Source organism: Gossypium hirsutum, chromosome A08 (genome assembly GCF_007990345.1).
Source record: "Gossypium hirsutum isolate 1008001.06 chromosome A08, Gossypium_hirsutum_v2.1, whole genome shotgun sequence".
Lineage (NCBI taxonomy): Eukaryota > Viridiplantae > Streptophyta > Magnoliopsida > Malvales > Malvaceae > Gossypium > Gossypium hirsutum.
This window is the reverse complement of record NC_053431.1, coordinates 89270467-89293414: the sequence shown is the minus strand read 5'-3', so window position 1 is coordinate 89293414 and position 22948 is coordinate 89270467. Positions and strand designations below refer to the sequence as shown.

Below are 22948 nucleotides of genomic sequence, written 5' to 3'. Positions count from 1 at the left end.
GTCTCGTATGAAAATTTGAATGTTTGTGTGCTCAATTTGATAAAAGGGCCTAATCGCGTAAAATATAAAAGTTGCCTGCTGCTTGTTAAAAGTGCTTATTTGACTTGGCTTTATAATTGTGAGGTCCTTATGTGGTTATTTGACCATGGTTTTGATTAAATGACATTGGTGGACATTAGTTTGTGGAATATTAATGTTTTAATGCAAGGGTAAATTGCTAAAATGTTTATTAAAGTAATTATAATAAAACTAAAGTATGAAAGTAGGCCATAATATGTTCTTATAACCAACAATATAAAAGAAAAGAAAAGGGAAAAGCTTACCTAGGGTTCAGCACTTGCAAGCTTTGATTTAGGTAAGTTTTTGCTTTGATTTTTTGATAATTTTTATGTTTTTGAGATCGTTGCTTCGTATATTATCGAACCATGCCTCAATTTTTGATTTTTTTGATAATTTTAAAATTTTGAAATATGAAAGCTTGATGTTTGGTTTACATGTTTTGCCTTTGGATTTTTGATGAATTTGAGTAATTTGGGCTAAATTGTAAAAATTTTATTTTGAGGGACTAAAATGTAAAATAAATGAAATGTATGGACTTGTATGAGAACTATGAAAATTCGGCTAAGCTTTTGTACAAGCAAACTTTGTGTATTTTGAGATTTTTTGAATTAGGGACTAAAGTGTTGAAATGTGAAAATGTAAGGGTTAGTTTGTAAAATGCCCTAAATATGTGTCTATGGATTGTTTTGAATAATTTAGTGAATAAAAGGGTTAATTTTGAATACTTATAGATCAAGAAAAGAGAAATTCAGACTTAGACCGAGGGAAGTTAAAGATGATAGAGTAGATGATCTGAGTCGACAATTCCGAGTACGAGGAAAGTTCGTACGTAAAACATGAAGTTATAAGTATGTTTTGATGCTTTGTTTATACATAGATTGTATATATATTTAGTTTGGATGAATACGATGATAAATCAATGGTATTTGGCACTAAGTGAGCGATTTAAACTAGCTTTGGCTATATGAGGCACTAAGTGTGCGATACCGAGATAGCTTCAGTTAATTGAGAAATCACTAAGTGTGCGGAATTATTATGGCTTCGGCTAATCTTTAAAGCACTAAGTGTTTGGATGTTTAAAGCATTGGTAATCTTCGGAAAGTTTTAAAATATCCGAACAAGAGTTGAGAATAAAATGAATGAATACAGGAATGTTCAGGTAAGTTTAATACCTATGTGGTAAATGGTATTATGCATATAAAGTTTATTGAATTGGTGTAAATATATGGATAATGTTGGCATGAAATTGATAGATGAGTAGAGAATTTATAAGTACTTATGTGTTGTTATTTCATATTTTATATACTGTTGTTGATTTTGATACGAACTTACTAAGCTTTTGAAAGCTTACTTTGTGTGTGTGTTTCTATTATTTTATTGATATCGAAGCTACTGTGAGTTCGGGGATCATCAAGGATCATCACCACACTATTGAATCTCATTTTTGTCCACACGGGCAGAGACACGGGTGTGTGTCTCAGCCGTGTACGACACACGGCTATATTGCACGGCTGTGTGTTCCCTGGGGTACCCAACAATTGTAAGTTAGGCTCAAGTATGGCCAAGGCACACAGGCGTGTGGTTAGCCGTGTGTTCCAAGTCAGATTCGACCACGGCCAAAGCACTCGGGCGTGTCTTGTGGCTGTGTGAACAAGTTAGTATGTATGCCCTATTTTGACACGGTCTAGACACATGGGTGTGTCTAAAGCCGTGTGAGGTACATGGCCTGTTCACACGGGCGTGTGACCTTTACTTGTTTGAAAAATGTTTAAATTTTGAGAAATTTTGTATGTGTTCGGTTTAGTCCCGACCCCTTTCTAATATATGTTTAAGGTCTCGATGACTTATATAAAAGACTCTATATTGATGATTGATCCTTAACACTTCGATGCTTATAAAATGAATGTTAATGTTCCAATTTTGTCCAGTAATGCCTTTAACCCTAGTTCGGCAAAGGATATGAGTTAGGGGTGTTACAACTGACGTCCATTATATAGTGCATTTTAAAGAATGAAATAGAGAAGGATTGAGTGCTAAACTCATTTAGGCTCAAGGCTTTGATAGTAAGGCTTACAAGAAAAGGGTATTCAAGGCTAAAAAAATATGGGAATTAGGGGTATATAGCCACATGTAAGCTTTTAGGCTCTAGGCTATTTCAAATGATGCCTAAGGTCTTTTTCAAATCAATCACCTAACACCAATTGTTTCAAGCATACATCTATTTAAATGAACAGTTAACAATGCAAATTATTTATCTATAAGGATCCGTATACTTTATTCATCCTATTGTACACTTTATACATTTTCATTTAGGTTATTGCCTCCACCCTATTATACACAATAACTAATTGAACTAACTAGTCTACAATTCAGAATAACAAATTATCTAGTATCATTCAAAATTTACAAGTTTGGCAATTCCATATACTTATTCAGTATGTACAAATAATTACTTGTTGCTTAATTATAGTTAAGCACCATGCAATTACACAACAAAACAAAAAAGAAAAAAAATATATTTTTGGAATTTTTGAATTTTTTTTGAAAATGGCATTAAAATTAAAAATAAACACACAAATAACATAAAAAAAAATGAAACACAAAAAATTTTGTGCATCCCCCCACACTTAGACTATACATTGTCCTCAACGTGTCCAAACAAAAAAGATAGGAGGTTATGAACTTCCTTAGAATAGAGTGTCAGACTAGCTCAGTGATCCACCTCATCGTTGAAGCTCGCAAATGTAGTGTAGCCTTTCAGGGCAACTTGTTGCACATAGAAACAAAAACAATGGAAAACATATGCAAATACTAATAAAAGAGAATTAAAACATCCAAAACAAATCCAAAAGTAGTATATAGTTCACATGTTGCACAAATAAATAAAGGTAAAATATAAGAACATGTAACTATGCATTGGATGTTTCGTCCTCCAAGTCGGTTTCCTCAATTATATGCCTATTTCTCCATTTAGGAGTGGTTCTCTTGGTGCGCGTTTGGGCATGGGCATGCTCTACTCTCAGATGACAATACCATCGGTCGTTAGACATGCAAGGCTGAATACATCCTCGGTGGTATCAGTATAAGGTGTCACATCATCAAAGGCTTTGTAACAGTCCAGTTTAGACCCTAGTGGGAACAGTGGTTTTAGGACCACAAATCTGAGTCAGAAAATATTTCAATATTTTTTCTATGCTTATTATATTTTAATTAATATGTGTGAAAATTCCGTATAAAAATTTGATCGTTTGTGTGCTTAATTTGATAAAAGGACCTAATCGCGTCAAATGTAAAAGTGGCCTTCTATTTGTTAAAGTGCTTAATTGCTATGTCTTTGTAAATGAAAGGTCCTTATGTTGTTAATAGACCATGGATATATTAAATGGACATTGTTGGACATTCATTATAAGTTTAAATGTTTACATTATTAAAGGCAAAATTGGTATTTGGTTATTAAAGCTTTATTAAATAAAAGAAAACATGATAATGGGTGATTTATTCATCCTTGTTAACCGAAAATAAAAAAAGAAAAGAAAAGAAAACTTAAGCTAGGGTTCGGCTATTGATTTTGGTGATTAAGGTATGGTTTTTGATTCGTTTTCGATAATTTTTACGTTTTTGTGATTGTTGCTTTGTGTTTTAATAAGACCATATCTCAATTTTTGATTTTGTTGATGATTTTGAGTTATGCAATTGATGAAATTGTAAGCTTTGTGAATTTAGTTGATGGAAAATGAAAGATATGTGTTAGATTACTATATTTTGTCTTTGATTTTTTTGATGAATTTGAGTAATTTGGGCTAAATTGTAAAAATGAGATTTTGAGGGACTAAAATGTAAAATAAATGAAACATGTGGGTTTATATGAACACTATGAATATTTGACCAAGCTTGTGTAAAAGGAAATTTTTTGTATTTTGTGATTTTGTGAATTAGGGACTAAAGTGTCAAAATGTAAAAATATGAGGGTTAATTTGTAAAATACCCTAAATATGTGTTTTTGGATTGAATTGAATGATTTGGTAAATAAAAGAGCTAAATTTGAATTTATATAGATCAAGAACCAAAGAAAATGGAATTAGACCGGTGAAAGTCGAAAGTCGTTGAGTAATCGATTCTGTTTGCTCGAATCCCTACGAGGTAAGTCGATATACAAATAAATGTGTTTTGAATTGAATTATGATTGAAGTATGGCATGTATAAGCTAGAAGTATAGAGATATTTTTTGAGTTGTGAATATCTAGCCATGAGATATGGCTTAGTTATGGTTGTATTCATGAATGACTTTTGCATATAAATTATGTGATGTAATTATGCTAATATGGTGTGATCATGAATGGCCAAGAGAATTGGTCAATTTGGTAAGTTCTGGGTATGCACCCATTGTGGAATTTGGTAAGTATTGGCACGAGAATGAATGGAATGAATTGAGACAATGAAACATATGTTTTGGTATGCATTATAAGCATGAAATTGGTTGATCATAATATGGCATGATTGGTGTATGTTTTGGTTGTGAATTAGTTGAAAATTTGGTATGAAATGATTTTGTTTTGGTGCTTGTAGGGAGGACCCTAAATGGGTGGAATGTTGTCCTTGTAAATGACCTATTTTTGCCCACACTGGTAGGGACACGGGCGTGTGTCACTGCCATGTTGCTCGAGGGCCATTTTGAAATGAGTCTAGGCAGACCACACTGTCGCACACACGGGCGTGTGCCAGGCCGTGTGACTCAAGTCAGTAGCCTCTCTAAATTTCACACGGCCTGGCACATGGTCGTGTGTTGTGGCCGTGTGTACAAGTCAGTATGTATGCTTTGTTTTGACATGGCCTAGACACACGGGCGTGTCTAATACTGTGTGACGCATACAGCCTGTTCACATGGGATGTGACCTTTTTGTTTGTGCTCAGTTTAGTCTCGACCCCTTCCTAAAGCATGTTTAAGGTCTCGTTGACCTATGTAAAGGACTCTATAATGATGTGTGACTATGATGATATGATGATTATGAAATGTTTGTGAAATGTTCCGATATGTCTGGCAATGCCTCTTAACCCTAGTTCGGCGGTGGATATGGGTTAGGGGTGTTACATTTGGTTAGTATCAGAGTTACAGTATAGTCGATTCTAGGACTAATGTAGCGTATATAAGTCTAGCTATACATGCTATATATATGAACTGCGATAGTGTGATGAATCCTGACAATGAAAATGTGTTTTTATATAGTAAATAGATCCTGAACAAGCCGTAGCTGACAATGTCGAGTAATGCACCTGCTCCCGCCCAAGGGACAGTGCCATCTAACTCTAGACCCGTGACTAGTAGCCATGAGGGAGACGCTAAGCAAGCCTTTTATCAAATGATGAACGATTGGTTCACGCAATATATGAGAACTAATCCGGGTGTACCACAACGTTCACCCCCAGTTAATCCTTCGCAAGTTCCTGTCATGCCACAAGTAGTAAATTCGATTCAGTTGAATAAGCCTCTAGTTGATAAAATCAGAAAATATGGGGCCGAAGAGTTCCGTGCTACTAGTGATGATACTGAGAGAGCTGAATCCTGGCTAGAGAACATAATACGAGTGTTCGATGAATTGTCATTGACTCCCGACAAATGCCTTAAATGTTCCGTTTCACTTTTGAGAGATACGGTGTATCATTGGTGGAAGACGTTGATATCTGTGGTTCCGAGAGAACAAGTCACTTCGGATTTCTTCGAAGCTAAATTTCGAAAGAAATACATTAGTCAGAGATTCATCGATCAGAAATGCAAAGAATTTCTTGAGTTGAAACAAGGCCGTATGTCTGTTACAGAATACAAGTGAGAATTTGTGAGATTGAGCTAGTATGCACGTGAATGTGTCTCGACTGAAGCGATTATGGGTAAGAGATTCGAAGATGGCTTGAATGAAGATATTAAATTGTTAGTCAGGATTTTGGAAATAAAAGAGTTCGTTGTGCTTGTTGAATGAGCATGTAAAGCTAAAGAACTCGGGAAAGAGAAAAGAAAAGCCGATTCAAAAGCTAAAGATATGAGAAAGAGATCTGCAAGTAACTCATTTCATTCTGCGTTGAAGAAGTTTAGAGATGATTTCAGCCATTCAAAGGCCACTGTAGGGCATTCGACTAGAGATCGTACTAGATCGCATTCGAGTTTCAGATCTCCAGCTACTTCTGTTGCAAATGTTGGAAATGTTCAATTCGATAGATATGAGTGTAGACACAATGGTAAAAGACATCTGGGAAGTTGCAGATTGGATGATTGAGCTTGTTTTAAATGTGGATATTTAGATCACTTTATCAGAGATTGTCCTGAGTCTATTGAATAAGAGATTGTGCAAAATTCGAGGCCGAGTGGCAATACATGATAAATTGTAATTTATAGATATTTTTACCCCATGTTTAACGTATTTTATGGATGATTTTCCATTAGAATTGGTGAATTTGATGCTCCTAATGCTTTAATTTCATGTTTAACACTTAGGAGAGCATAAGAGAGCGAAAGGAACGAGAAACGGGCCAAAAATGAAGAAAATGGGCCAAAGTACGAAATCAACATGGCTTGGACCTCCTCATACGGGTAGACCACACGGCCGCGTCAATTTGCAGGCTCGAGCATGGCCTGCAGTAATCGCACACGAGTGTGTCACACGGGCGTGTCCCTGCCGAGCCCAAGTTGAGTCCAATTCGGAAAAGGCTAATTTTGAGGGCTTTTAGGCATTCCAAAGCCTATAAATACACCCTAAAGAAGGAAGAAAGGGGAGGACAGAGTAGGAGGTAGGGAATTACTCTAAGAAAGCCGATTGATTCATCTCAGAAGCCAGATTCATCATCAAGACTGAAGATCTTAATGCTTAATTCCCTTTCAGGAGTTTTGGGTTTTCTTTATATTTTGTATTCTTTATTATTCTGAGATGTTTTCTTATTTAGTTATGAAGTAAATCCCCTAAATACCTAAGAGGAATGAAACCGAAGACGAATCTTGTTATTATTTTCTGAATTGTATGATAAATATTTGACTTGTGGGGGAATTTGATAAACCGTAATTTATACATATTTTTATCCCATGCTTAACGCATTTTATGGATGATTTTCCAATAGATATGGTGAATTCGATGCTCCTAATGCTTTAATTTCATGTTTTACACTTAGAAGAGCATAAGAGAGTGAAAGGAACGAGAAACGGGCCAAAAATGGAGAAAATGAGCCAAAGTACGAAATCAACACAGCCTGGACCTCCTCACACGGGCAGACCACATGGCTGTGTCAATTTGGCAGGCTCGAGACCGGCCTGAAGTAATCGCACACGGGCGTGTCCCTACCGATCCCAAGTTGAGTCCAATTCGGAAAAGGCTAATTTTGAGGGCTTTTAGGCATTCCAAAGCCTATAAATACACCCTAGAGAAGGAAGAAAGGGGAGGACAGAGTAGGGGGTAAGGAATTACTCCAAGAAAGCTGATTGATTTATCTCAGAAGCCAGATTCATCATCAAGACTGAAGATCTCTCCTTAATTCCCCTTCAGGATTTTTGGTTTTTCTTTATATTTTGTATTCTTTATTATTCTGAGATGTTATTTAGTTATGAACTAAATCCCCTGAATACCTAAAGGGAATGAAACCGAAGACGAATCTTGTTATTATTTTCTGAATTGTATGATAAATATTTAACTTGTTCTTAATTATGTGTTCTTAATTCTTGTTTTGATATCCCAGGATACCGATTCAAGATAAGCTCTTATTCAGAGGAGGAATAGACCCTGTTTAAGAGTACATTTATCATAATTAAGCGGACTTGATTGCACGCCTAGACATAGGGTGACAAGATTTTGTCGGATTAGGGTGAAACCTAATAAGGGGATCCATAGATCGAGTTAATGCAACCTTAGAGTGTTAATTAGAGAAAAGTCTCGGTTATTCAATCTAGGGATTAGACGTTATTAGTCTTGAATAGGGATAAAAACATAACTTAGGGATCTCTACGGAACAAGTTAAATGAATAAATCGTCCGATTCTGAGCCAGAATAACAAGTACAGTCTAGGTGGATTTTTCTTTAGGTATTGTCTTCATTCAATCGATTTTTCCAAAAGTAATTCCCCAATTCCATTCTCTATGCGTTCTTAGTTTAGATAATTAGTTAGTTAAAACAAAAACCTCTTTATTCTTAGGCTAGATAATAAAAAGACAGTCATTACTAGTACTTTTAGTTCATTTGGGTTCGATAATCCGGTCTTGCTAAAACTATACTACTGTTCGATAGGTACACTTGCCTACATCGCGATAATAGTTAGTTCAAGAACGAGTAATTATAAATATTTAAAACCTATCATGAAATCACGCGATCAAGTTTTTGACGCCATTGCCGGGGAACTGAAATATTAGGAACACTCAATTTTTATTACTTTAGCCATTCATTTTTCATGCATATTAATTTATTATTATTATTTATTAATTTACTTTTTCCTTCTCTTGGCAGGTGTTTATAGTTTATGACTAGAAGAAATCCGTCAGGACCATTACTTTTTGACGAAGAAATCGATCGTATAGTTCGTAGAAATCAAAGAGAAATAAGACGAAGCTTAAGATACACAGAGAATGAGCAAGAAGACGATACTCAACCCCCAACCGAAGAGATGGTTGAAAACCAAGGCAATCAGCTACCTCCTGCAATTGCGGTTAATCAAAATCCTGCCCCATGCACTATGTATGATTATGCTAAACCTTCTTTAACAGGAACTAAATCGAGCATAGTTAGACCTGCTGTAGCCGCAAATACTTTTGAATTAAAACCTAACACTATTCAAATGATACAACAATCTGTTCAGTCTGATGGTTTGCAGGATGAGGATCCCAACGCTCATTTAGCCAACTTCTTAGAACTATGCGATACATTTAAAATTAATGGTGTCTCTGATGATGACATTCTTCTTCGGTTATTCCCTTTTTCATTGAGGAACAAAGCTAAATAGTGGTTGAACTCGTTACCAAGAGGGTCAATTACTACTTGGGAACAAATGACCAAAAAAATTTTACTAAAATATTTTCCGTTGGCTAAAACGGCTAAATTACGTAATGATATTTCTTCTTTTGTGCAGATGGATTTAGAAACACTCTACGATGCATGAGAGAGATACAAAGACCTTTTGAGAAGATGCCATCACCATGGGTTATCGCTTTGGCTACAGTTCAAACGTTCCATAATGGCCTGAATCCTTCGACTCGACAAATGGTTGACGCAACTGCTGGCGGAACCATCAATAATAAAACACCTGAAGATGCCTATGAGTTTATAAAGGAGATGTCACTGAATAACTATCAATGGCAAGTCATGAGGACAAAGCCAACGAAAACAGCCGGCGTTTATAACGTCGATTCGGTCACCATGCTCTCTAATCAGGTAGACCTCTTAAATAAAAAGATCGATGGTTTTCTTAATTCTTTACAGGTTCACCCAGTAATGCAGTGTGAAGCCAGTGCAGGTGGAACAAGCCATTTGGAATACCAACCTTATGGCCACAACATGGATAATGAGCAATTAAACTACATGGGTAATAATCCTCGACCTCAAAACAATCCATATAGTAACACTTACAATGCAGGTTGGAGGAACCACCCCAATTTCTCGTGGAGCGGTCAAGGAAATCAAAGACCACAACCACTTTTAGGCTACCAACAACCACCCTACCAACAGGAAAAGAAGTCGAACCTTGAAGAGATGCTCTCAAAGTTTATTTAGGTGTCAGAAACTCGTTTCCAGAACACCGAGACAACACTTAAAAATCAACAAGCGTCGATCCAAGGGCTCGAAACTCAGATAGGCCAGCTTTCCAAACTAATTTCTGAACGATCATAAGGTAGCTTGCCAAGTAATACTGAACCCAACCCAAGGGAACAGCTCAACGCAATTAATATTCAAGATGAAGAAGGAGTTATTGAGCCTGAACCAGAACCGAGGCAAGAAACTATGGTAAGAAAAGGTCAAGGTGAGGTAGATAACAATAAAAACAAAATGGTGAATGTCGAATATAAACCTCGTGTGCCATACCCCAATGTGACAAGGAAAGACCGCTCAGATGAACAATTTGGTAAATTCCTTAAACTCTTAAAAATATTACATATTAACTTACCGTTTATTGAAGCCCTATAATAGATGCCAAATGTAATGAAATTTTTAAAGGAATTTTTAGCAAATAAGCGGAAGTTGGACAAGGCGTCGCACGTGGAGCTAAACGCAGTTTACTCAGCTATTCTCCAAAATAGACTACCGAACAAACTAAAAGATCCAAGGAGTTTTAAAATTCCTTGCTTAATTGGTAGTTTAGATGTTAATAATGCATTAGCTGATTTAGGGGCTAGTATTAACGTCATGCCCTACAAAATGTTTAAGCAATTAGGTCTCGGGAAACCTAAACAAACTAGGATGAACATTCAATTAGCAGATAAAACTATAAGGTTCCCTAGGAGTATTATTGAAGATGTACTAGTTAAAATCGACAAATTTATATTTCCCGTTGACTTTATTATTCTAGATATAGAGGGGGATAGCAACACTCCTTTAATTCTGGGAAGGACCTTTTTAGTAACTGCTAAAACGATTATTGATGTTGGCACAGGTGAACTCACACTCCGTGTGGGAGACGAAACAATCACCCTTCAAGCTCGCAATTCTGGCAACACATCGGGATTTGAAGGTGATCGTTTAACCCATTCTCCTAGAACTGACAATATGGTACAACCTACTTTACAGGAAATGAGTTTGAAGGAAGCACACGAGTCGTTCTCAAGCAATAGTAGAGGACCTGTTCATGAAGATCAAAGATTACAAATCAACGAACTCGATGAATGGCGGACGGATAAACCAAGAACACCCGACAAACCGAATCTACGATAGAATGAGCTCAATACCTTTCCAAATCAACTTAAGATTAGAGATAGAGTCTTATTAGATGCCGCAGATCCCACATTGTCGCTACCACACTGAATGCAAAAATCCCTCTTACGGTACTTAGTATCTTTCCATTCGGTACAGTCGAGGTAAGGCACCCCAAGTTCGGCACTTTTAAGGTAAACAACACCTATTTAAAACCTTATTTTGATGAGATTGATGACAGGAATGAGGAGTATAAACTCCTCAAATCACCATGATTATTCAACGGAGAGGTAAGTCAAGCTTAGACTATAAATAAGCGCTTCTCGGGAGGCAACCCGAGCACTAACTGTATTAACCCTTTTTTAAAAATTTAGTCTTCAACATCTAACTTACTAACGGAACTCTCGAATATAGGTTTTCCACAGAGACACGGCCAAGCACACAGGCGTGCTTAAGGCCGTGTGACCAACACAGACAGAAACACGGCCGTGCGAGACAGCCGTGCAAAAATAGGGTAAAAGTTATCTTCCCTGAAACGGGATGCGGTAAGTGGCCACGGGCGTGCGACCTGGCCGTGGTCAAATCTGCCAACTGCACACGGGCGCGTGACACGCCCGTGTCTATCACCCGTGGACAAAACTGTCAAACTAACACAGGCGTGCGCAAATCTACACGACCGTGGGAAAAGTGAACCACATCACACATGGGCGTGCCCGAAGGCCGTGTGATGTCATCTCACTTCACGACAAACACGGGCAGGACACGATCCACACGGGCGTGTGAACCTGCTGTGCCGCTTAAAAAAATTATTAGAAATTAGATTACCGATTTTGTTTATTTATTTTTGAAGATTCGTTTGTTTTTAAAACGACTTATCTTTATGATTACTATCAAATTATTCCCCCCATTATCTTTTTGTCCTTCAGAATCATGTTTGTCTTCCAGTTGTATTCCCAGCAACTCGCTCTCGCTAATCTAGGAATTTCATCCATTTTCAACTCAGGAAGTTTCTCTCCTCCCCCTATCTTATTTTTATATTCTAATATCTATTTTGTACATTACATCTTAAGTGTGGGAGGGTATTTATTTATTATCAGAAAAATCCCTAAATGACTGCCTTGTTCTCTTAAAAAGCTCTCATATCATATTTAGGATAAATTTTGATTGATTTATGATTTTGATTGATATATCTTGAATTAAAACATAGGGATTTATGCATTGATTGTTTAAACTTCAAGAAATTAGAGAATCAAGCATGATAAGTTGATTTTTAAGAATTTAAATCTTAGGTTGTTTCCCCAAAGTTTAGGTATTACTTTGAGTTGGGATTCACAAGTTTTAAACATCAAAAAGCCATAATTTTTGTGAGATTTTTGAGCCTTTTGAGCATCTATTAATTCTTTCATGCTCACTTTTATTATTGCTTTGAGTGCGTCAGTAGTGGACTGTTATTCTAGAACTTGCTTGATTATTCATGTTAAGACTATACCATTTGATTTGATATGTCAAAATGATTAAGGCACTTAGGATTAACCCACTCATGCCATGAAAAGCCTACCTCTACAATTAACCCCTAGTGAACCCCCTTGAGCCTAACAAGCCATTTCTTGTATTACCCTTAATATTAACCTTTAACCCATTATTGTTGAAATCCCTTAAATTAATTTAAGCTTGATTTTTGTCGAGATTTGAATTGAAATAGTTGCTTAGCTATGTTTTATTCTACTCTATAATTTAATGCATTCTTAAAAAAAACATGTATACATATTAGTAGTGATCTTCTGTTTGTAAGCTTTAGAAGTTCAATTCCATAGTCTGAGAAGAAGCTCTATTGTACGCAAGTAATGATTAACTTCTTTTTTCTAGTTAGGTAATTTTTCAATTCAATCTCGATTCTAACCCTTTCTTTCAGCTTGTGACCACACCCCCTAACCAAACCTCATTACAACCCTCTAAAGACCTTTTGATTGATGTATTATCTTAAATTATAGTGGTGGAGATTTGATTTTCATGCAAGCCTATGGTAATGACATTTCATTATTGACTATTGAGTGCTTCAATTATTGTCCTTAAACACCTCGAGTGATTTGAGTGAATCTGTAGTGATGATGTAAAACTCTGTGGTATTCTGAATCAAAGGTAATTCCTTAAATGAGGAGAAACACCTATGTTTGCATGATTAAATTCTCAACTTGAAATGTTTGAAACCTTTATGTTCTTTTAAGTTGAACTCTCAATGTATGATTACCTATGGATTATTCTGAGATATTATCGATAGAAATTATAAGTTGAAAAGAATTTATTTTGATTATGAGTTGAGAATTTTCCTTGAGGACAAGCAAATGCTTAAGTGTGGGGGAATTTGATAAACCGTAATTTATACATATTTTTATCCCATGTTTAACGCATTTTATGGATGATTTTCCATTAGAATTGGTGAATTCGATGCTCCTAATGCTTTAATTTCATGTTTTACACTTAGAAGAGCATAAGAGAGCGAAAGGAACGAGAAACGGGCCAAAAATGGAGAAAATGGGCCAAAGTACGAAATCAACACAGCCTGGACCTCCTCACACGGGCAGACCACATGGCTGTGTCAATTTGGCAGGCTCGAGACCGGCCTGAAATAATCACACACGGGCATGTCCCTACCGAGCCCAAGTTGAGTCCAATTCGGAAAAGGCTAATTTTGAGGGCTTTTAGGCATTCCAAAGCCTATAAATACACCCTAGAGAAGGAAGAAAGGGGAGGACAGAGTAGGGGGTAAGGAATTACTCCAAGAAAGCTGATTGATTCATCTCAGAAGCCGGATTCATCATCAAGACTGAAGATCTCTCCTTAATTCCCCTTCAGGAGTTTTGGGTTTTCTTTATATTTTGTATTCTTTATTATTCTGAGATGTTTTCTTATTTAGTTATAAACTAAATCCCCTAAATACCTAAGGGGAATGAAACCGAAGACGAATCTTGTTATTATTTTCTGAATTGTATGATAAATATTTGACTTGTTCTTAATTATGTGTTCTTAATTCTTGTTTTGATATCCCAGGATACCGATTCAAGATAAGCTTTTATTCAGAGGAGGAATAGACCCTGTTTAAGAGTACATTTTTCATAATTAAGTGGAGTTGATTGCGCACCTAGATATAGGGTGACAAGATTTTGCCGGATTAGGGTGAAACCTAATAAGGGGATCCATAGATCGAGTTAATGCAACTCTAGAGTGTTAATTAGAGAAAAGTATCGGTTATTCAATCTAGGGATTAGAAATTATTAGTCTTGAATAGGGATAAAAACATAACTTAGGATCTCTACGAAACAAGTTAAATGAATAAATCGTTCGATTCGGAGCTAGAATAAGAATTACAGTCTAGGTGGATGTTTCCTTAGGTATTGTCTTCATTCAATCGACTTTTCCAAAAGCAATTCCCAAATTCCATTCTCTGTGCATTCTTAGTTTAGATAATTAGTTAGTTAAAACAAAAACCTCTTTATTCTTAGGCTAGATAATAAAAAGACAGTCATTACTAGTACTTTTAGTTCCTTTGGGTTCGACAATCCGATCTTGCTAAAACTATACTACTATTCGATAGGTACATTTTCCTACATCGCAATAATAGTTAGTTCAAGAACGAGTAATTATAAATATTTAAAACCTATCAAGAAATCATGCGATCAATACAGCACGAGGTAGACCGCTAAGAAATACCGCTAATGTGAGTGGTCGCCAAAGGGGAACTAAAGACACTGCTGTTAGATCTGAGGCTCGTTCACCTACCAGAGCCTATGCTATTCGAGCTCGTGAGGAAGCTTCATCTCTAGATGTTATAATTGGTACTTTTACACTTTACGATACTTCTATGATTACATTGATATATCCAGGATCGACGCATTCGTATATATGCATGAATTTAGTATCTAATAAGACTTTGCCTGTAGAGTCTACTGAATTCGTGATTAGAGCATCGAACCCCCTAGGTAAAAGTGTTTTAGTTGACAAAGTGTGCAAGAATTATTCGTTAAGGTTTTGAGACAATTGTTTTCTGACTAATCTGATGTTATTACCCTTTGATGAATTTGATAAAATTCTGGGTATGGATTGGCTAACTTTGAATGAAGCTATTGTGAATTGCAAATGGAAACTATTGATTTGAGATGCAAGAATGATGAAATAGTTAGAATTGAATCCAGTGACTTAAATGGGTTGCTGGCTATGATATCTTCGATGAAAGCTCTGAGTCTTGTGAGAAAGGGTTGTGAAGCTTATTTTGCCTATGTAATTGATTCAAAAGAAATAGTAAAGAAAGTTGAATTAGTGCCTGTTGTCTGTAAATTCCTTGATGTGTTTCCTGAAGAACTTCCAGGATTACCTCCAATTCGAGAAGTTAGGTTTGGCATTGAATTAGTACCGAGAACTACTCCAATTTCAATAGCTCCGTATAAAATGGCTCCGATCGAGTTAAAAGAATTAAAGTCTCAGTTGCAAGAGTTGACCGATAGAGGATTCGCAAGATCAAGTTTCTTACATTGGGTTGCTCCTATTCTGTTTGTGAAAAAGAAAGATGGCACGATGAGAATGTGCATTGATTATTATCAGTTAAATAAAGTGACTATCAGGAATAAATATCCTCTGCCTTGAATTGATGATTTGTTTGATCAATTAAAAGGAGCTACTATGTTTTCAAATATAGATTTGATATTGGGCTAGTATCAGTTGAGAGTAAAGGATTCAAACATTCTAAAAACTACTTTTCGAACGAGGTACAAACACTATGAGTTTTTAGTTATGCCTTTTGGATTAAAGAACGCACTTGCTATTTTTATGGATATGATGAACAGAATTTTTAGACCATATTTAGATCGATTTTTTATCCTATTTATTGATGATATTTTGATTTATTCACGTGATGAAACCGAACATGCCGAGCATTTGAGAATAATGTTACAGACTTTGCGTGATAAGCAGTTGTATGTAAAATTCGGTAAATGTGAGTTCTAGTTACGCGAAGTTGGCTTTCTGGGCCATATAGTGTCAGCATTAGGTATCCGAGTTGATCCGAGTAAAATTTCAGCTATCTTAGATTGAAGCCTCCAAAAAATGTTTTTGAAGTCCGCACTTTTCTTGGACTTGCTGGTTATTACCGATAGTTCATAAAAGGCATTTCTATGATTGCAACTCTGTTGACAAAACTATTTTAGAAAGATGTGAAATTTGAATGGTCTGAAAAGTGTTAGAAAAGCTTTAATCAGTTGAAAGCCTTATTAACAGAACCTCCGATGTTGGTACAACCAGAACCGGGTAAAGAATTTGTGATCTACAGTAATGCTTCATTGAATGGTCTGGGATGTGTTTTGATGCAGGAAGGCAAGGTTATAGCCTATGCCTCGAGACAATTGAAGCCACACGAAAAGAATTATCCGACACACAACGTGGAATTGGCGGCTATTGTGTTTGCTTTAAAGATTTAGCGCCATTATCTATTTGGTGAGAAATGTCATGTTTATTTTGATAACAAGAGTTTGAAATATCTGATGACTAGAATTGCTAAAAGATTACAAACTTGGTATTGATTATCATCCGGGAAAAGCAAATGTTGTTACTAATGCTTTGAGTTGAAAATCTTAGTTTACTTTGCGTATGATGAATGCTCATTTGGTTTTGTCCGATGGTGGTTCGGTATTAACTGAATTGAAAGCGAGATTATTGAAATTCATAAAGTTGATAATGAGATAATAGCAAAACAGCTCAATGTGAAATGAATTCTGATTCAGAATTTAGAATTGATACTGATAAGTGTTTGAGATTTCGAGACCAAATTTGTGTTTTGAGAAATCCGAAGTTGATTCAAATGATTTTGAACGAAGCTCACAACAGTCGTTCATCTGTACATCCGGGTAGTACGAAAATGTATAATGATTTGAAACAACATTATTGGTGGTCTAGAATGAAAAGAGATATTTCTAACTTTGTTTCGAAATGTTTGATCTGTCAGCAAGTTAAAGTTGAACATCAAGTGCCATCCAGTTTGTTACAACCAATTATGATTCCTGAATGGAAATGAGATAGAGTGACGATGGATTTTGTTTCAGGTTTGCCTTTATCTCCGAGAAAGAAAGATACGATTTAGGTTGTTGTTGATAGATTGACAAAACTAGCACATTTTATTCCGGTTTGATCTGATTACTCACTTGATAAATTAGCTGAGTTATACATTTATGATATTGTGAGGTTGCACGGGGTGCCTTTGTCTATTATTTTAGATAGAGATCTGAGATTCACTTTGCGATTTTGGAAGAAACTACAAGAGGCTTTAGGTACAAAATTTCATTTTAGTACTGCTTTTCACCTACAGACCGATGGTCAATCCGAACGTATTATTCAGATTCTCGAGGATATGTTGAGATGTTGCATTCTTGAGTTTGAAGGTACGTGGAAACAATATTTGCCATTGATTGAATTTGCTTATAATAATATTTTTCAATCGAGCATTAAAATGGCACCGTACGAAGCCTTATATGGTAGAAAATGTCGTACACCTTTGTATTGGACTGAGCTTAGTGAAAATAATACACGGGGTTGACTTGATTAAAGAGATTGAAGAGAAAGTAAAAACAATTCTAGATTGTCTGAAAGCAGCATCCGATCGTTACAAATCTTACGCAGATTTGAAACGAAAAGATATTTAATTTGAAATCGGTGACAAAGTGTTTCTAAAAGTATCTCTGTGGAAGAAAGTACTTTGATTCGGCAGAAAAGACAAATTGAGTTTGAGGTTTATTGGACCGTATGAAATTATTGAGCGTATCGGGCCGGTTGCTTGTAGATTGTTGTTGACACCAGAGCTAGAAAAGATTCACAATGTGTTTCATGTATCGATGCTTCAATGATACAGATCCAATCCATCACATGTGGTTTCTCTGTCTGAGATTGAGATTCAGTCTGATATGACTTATGAAGAAGATCCAATCTGTATCTTGGCTTGCGAGGTTAAAGAATTGAGAAGTAAGAAAATTCCATTAGTAAAAGTAATGTGGCATTGACACGGTATTGAAAAGGCTACGTGGGAACCTGAAGATGCTATAAGACAGCAATATCCGAATCTGTTCAATGGTAAGATTTTCGGGTACAAAAATCCCTAAGGGGGGAGAGCTGTAATAACCCGGTTTAGAGTCAAGTCGAAACAGTGGTTTTGGGACCAAAAATTCTGTATAAAAATTTGATCGTTTGTGTGTTTAATTTGATAAAAGGACCTAATCGCGTAAAATGTAAAAGTGGCCTTTTATTTGTTAAAGTGCTTAATTACTATGTCTTTGTAAATGAGAGGTCCTTATGTTGTTAATAGACAATGGATATATTAAATGGACATTGTTGGACATTCATTATAAGTTTAAATGTTTATATTATTAAGGAAAATTTTGGTATTTGGTTATTAAAGCTTTATTAAATAAAAGAAAACATTATAATGGATGATTTATTCATCCTTATTAACTGAAAATACAAAAAGAAAAGAAAAGAAAACTTAAGCTAGGGTTCAGCTATTGATTTTGGTGATTAAGGTATGGTTTTTGATCTGTTTTCGATAATTTCTACGTTTTTGTGATCGTTGCTTTATGTTTTACTAAGCCCATGTCTCAATTTCTGATTTTGTTGATGATTTTGAGTTATGCCATTGATGAAATTGTAAGCTTTGTGAAGTTAGTTGATGGAAAATGAAAGATATGTGTTAGATTACTAAATTTTGTCTTTGAATTTTTGATGAATTTGAGTAATTTGGGCTAAATTGTAAAAATGAGATGTTAAGGGACTAAAATGTGAAATAAATGAAATATGTGGGCTTATATGAACACTATGAATATTCAGCCAAGCTTGTGTAAAAGGAAATTTTGTGTATTTTGTGATTTTGTGAATTAGGGACTAAAGTGTCAAAATGTAAAAATGTAAGAATTAATTTGTAAAATGCCCTAAATATGTGTTTTTGGATTGAATTGAATGATTTGGTGAATAAAAGAGCTAAATTTGAAATTATATAGATCAAGAACCAAAGAAAACGGAATTAGACCGGAGAAAGTCGAAAGTCGTTGAGTAATCGTTTCTGTTCGTTTGAATCCGTATGAGGTAAGTCGATATACAAATAAATGTGTTTTGAATTGAATTATTATTGTTTATTTGCTCTTGAAAAATGATGAATGATTATATGAGTTGAGTATAAGATATCCAAGAAAGTATTGACAAAGTTTCGGCGTCCGAAAAGTCCCGTACGAACCATAGGAAGAGTTAGGATACATATGTCATGACATGATCCGATATGTGTTTTTGTGTAAGGCCACGTCTGGGACATTGGCATCGGCTTATGATTTACATGTAAGACAATGTCTGGGACATCAACATCTTATTTGATTTCGTATAAGACCCTGTCTGGGACAGTGGCATCGATATTTGATTACATGTAAGACCACGTTTGGGACGTTGGCATTGTATGAGCTTTCTGAGCTATCCGAGTATCCTTATTGATTTCGAATGGTTCAACGAGCATTCCGAGATAATGAATGACTTTGTGAATGTATATCCAATCCAGGTATGTTTGAATTGTATACTATGTTTGAAAATGAAATGTAAGTACATGTACCTTGGTGATCATATGAGATAAGTATGAGTTGCTATGCGAATAAGATATGATATATATATGTGATTCATGATCAAATGAACTATAAGGGACATTTGGCTATGTGAATGTATTTTTCCTTGAGTTATATGAATAAGTTTATCTAGATTGATGTTATGTGTTAAGTTTATTTGTATATGGCTTACTAAGATTTTGAAAGCTTACTTTGTACGTGTTTTTAATTGTTTTGAGATATCGAAGATACTGGGAGGTCGGGGATCATCGAGGATCATCACCACACTATCAAACTCAATTTTGGTACCTTTTGAAAATGTTAATATTGATGTATGGCATGTATAGGATAGAAGTATAGAGATATGTTTTGAGTTGTGAATATCTAGCCATGAGATATGGCTTAGTTATGGTTGTATTCATGAATGACTTTTGCATATAAATTATGTGATGCAATTATGCTAATATGATGTGATCATGAATGGGCAAGAGAATTGGTCAATTTGGTAAGTTCTTGGAATGTGCCCATTGTGGAATTTGGTAAGTATTGGCATGAGAATGAATGGAATGAATTTAGACAATGAAACATATGTTTTGGTATGTCTTGGGCTTATGGTTTAGCATGTTTTGGTATGGATTGTAAGCATGAAATTGGTTGATCATAATATGGCATGATTGGTGTATGTTTTGGTTGTGAATTAGTTGAAAATTAGGTCTCAAATGATTTGGTTTTGGTGCTTGTAGGGAGGACCCTAAATGGGTGGCATGTTGGACTTGTAAATGGCCTATTTTTTCCCACATGGGCAGGGACACGGGCATGTGTCACTGCTGTGTTGCTCGAGGGCCATTTCGAAATGAGCCTAGGCAGACCACACAGTAGCACACACGGGCTTGTGCCAGGCTGTGTGGTCAAGTCAGTATCGAGCATGGGCTAGACACACGGGCGTGTGACTGGTCGTGTGACTCAAGTTAGTAGCCTCCCTAATTTTCGCATGGCCTGGCACATAGGCGTGTCTTGTAGCCACGTGGACAAGTCAGTATGTATGCTCTATTTTGCCATGGCCTAGACACACAGATGTGTCTAATGCTGTGTGAAGCACACAGCCTCTTCACACGGGCGTGTGACCTTTATAACTTTGAAAAATGTTTAAGTTTTGAGAAAATTTGTTTGTGCTCGGTTTAGTCCCGACCCCTTCATAAAGCATGTTTAAGGTCCTATTGACCTATGTAAAGGACTCTATAATGATGAGTTACTATGATGATATGATGATTATGAAATGTTTATGAAATGTTCCGATATAACCGGTAATGCCTCTTAACCCTAGTCCAGCGACGGATATGGGTTAGAGGTCTTACAAGCCTCGCCTTCATCACTCCCCTCTTCATCGACTTCCTGGTCCTCGTCTTCCTCATCCACAGATGAATCACTTGACCGATCAGGCTATTGTATGCCCTCTACTCCTAACTCACCACAAACATAATCACAAATGGTTTCATTACCTCCAACATTCGATTGTTGTAGTGCATGTCTCGACCTAGCCTACGTTGCCACTGTGTAGATTCATCATTAGTCTTCTTCTTTTCACTTGGCTTCTTTGCTAGTCGAGGCACGTCTTCCACTCCTAATTATTCTTCTATGATGATCGTGGAATTGGTGGAGCAAGGAATCACTGATGATGCTGCGAGTGGAACTATGAATCTGCTCGGTGGACGTCATGTTTATGCTAACCCTACGATGGAGATCAGTGACCAAATGTGAGAAATAAGTACATACCTTGTCGCCCCCAAAGCAATGCTTTAATTGTTGATTTATCTATGTAGCAACACAAATTCTTTTGCATTGCAAACTAGAGTATAATAGGCCTACTCTAAAAACATTAATGTTATTAGTGTCGAGTAATGGGTAACGACGAGTACATATAAATTGCCTCCAAATTTTTGCAATGAGGAAGATTACTGATTGTTTAAATGAGCGAGATCCCCCAATGAAGCTTATCGTTTCCACTTGCCTCTACCCTCTGTAAGGTAGTTTAGAATCGTCTCGGTGTCTGCGTTAGTAAAGTGAGTTAATTTGAGAGACAAAAGATCATCCTCCTCATAACATAGGAGGCCATAATATTCACAAATGGCTTCGGGGAAATACCCATGCTAGCATTCCTAACGTACACCTGGTCACGTTTAGAAATTTTCAAATTGGAGTAAAACTCCAATACTACGGGTTCTACGGCAGTCTGCTTAGGAAGAATACAAAAAATTTCTCACCTGTGAAAGCGGACATCATTCCAAATTTAATCGTTAAATGAATAAACTAGATCAAAACCATGTTTAGGGTTGAACGTCCGTCCCTAAATCATCTGATAGAAGTGCGCGACCTCTTTTCATGCAAATTTATTGCCATTGAAATCCCGATGATAGACATAAGGCAATTTGGGTTCGAGACTGTTTTCATTGTCTCGGGGGCATTTTTGTGCTTCTCTCAATTTTAAGCAAACAATAGAAAACTAACCAACTAGCCATAAGCAATCAACCAACAAACTAAACTAACGATACTAAAAACTAAAATTTAAAGAAAAATAAAAAAGCTAAAGACAAAAAGGAAAATTAAAGAAAGTAAAAGCATCAAAGACCAATTATAAGAAAATAAAAGCAGAGAAAACTTAAATCAGTTTGATCGTCATAGACAAGTTGATTGATTTGAAAAAGCTTTATGTTCCCCAAGTGATGGAATAATACAAACCTACAAAAAGAGGGAGAAAACCAAAAGAAAGGAACAAGAATAGTGAATTTGCAAGAAAAACAAAAGAAATTGCGAGGGAGAGTGAGAGAAAATAGAGACGGGGGCTTAAAAAGCCTCCCAAAGCACACGGATTGCGATACCCAACTTGGGCATTGCTTGCCTCGACATGGGTATCGCGATACCCAGGGGTGGGTATCACGATATGCCTTGTTTTTTTGGCCCTTTACATTTTATACTATTTGAGATATCACGGTATCACTAAGTAAAACCAAAACTTGTTACTTTTGAAATTTTAGGGGTATCACGATATCATAGGTCCAATATCGTGATACCTAGAAAACGTTTTGGCCCCCAATCAAAACTGTTCTAGAAATCGTGATACCTCCATTGGATATCACAATTTCACAGAACAAACCCATTACAAAATTATCAAATTTTCTCTCAACTCTCAAAAATCCAAACTACCAAGTTAAAAATTAAACCAACATAAATTAAAATACTAATCTAAATATAGAAAATATGTGGAGTCGATGCTCAATAACCCAAATATTTATAATTTTTTTGTTCAATTGACACATGCGGAAAATTAAAAATTTCTTCTGAGGTGATATGTATCACCCCCATAGTGATGCTTGCACAGGGTTCGAAGCACCAACACATCTCATTTTC

The 22948-nt window shown here is 36.1% G+C and overlaps 1 non-coding gene across 1 annotated transcript; it reads right to left on the bottom strand.

Moving 5' to 3' along the window:
* Positions 1-9120: 9120 nt before the first annotated feature.
* On the bottom strand, positions 9121-9227 carry LOC121205247 (small nucleolar RNA R71). Its single transcript, XR_005900332.1, has one exon. It is a non-coding gene; the product is annotated as a small nucleolar RNA R71 (small nucleolar RNA).
* Positions 9228-22948: the final 13721 nt, after the last annotated feature.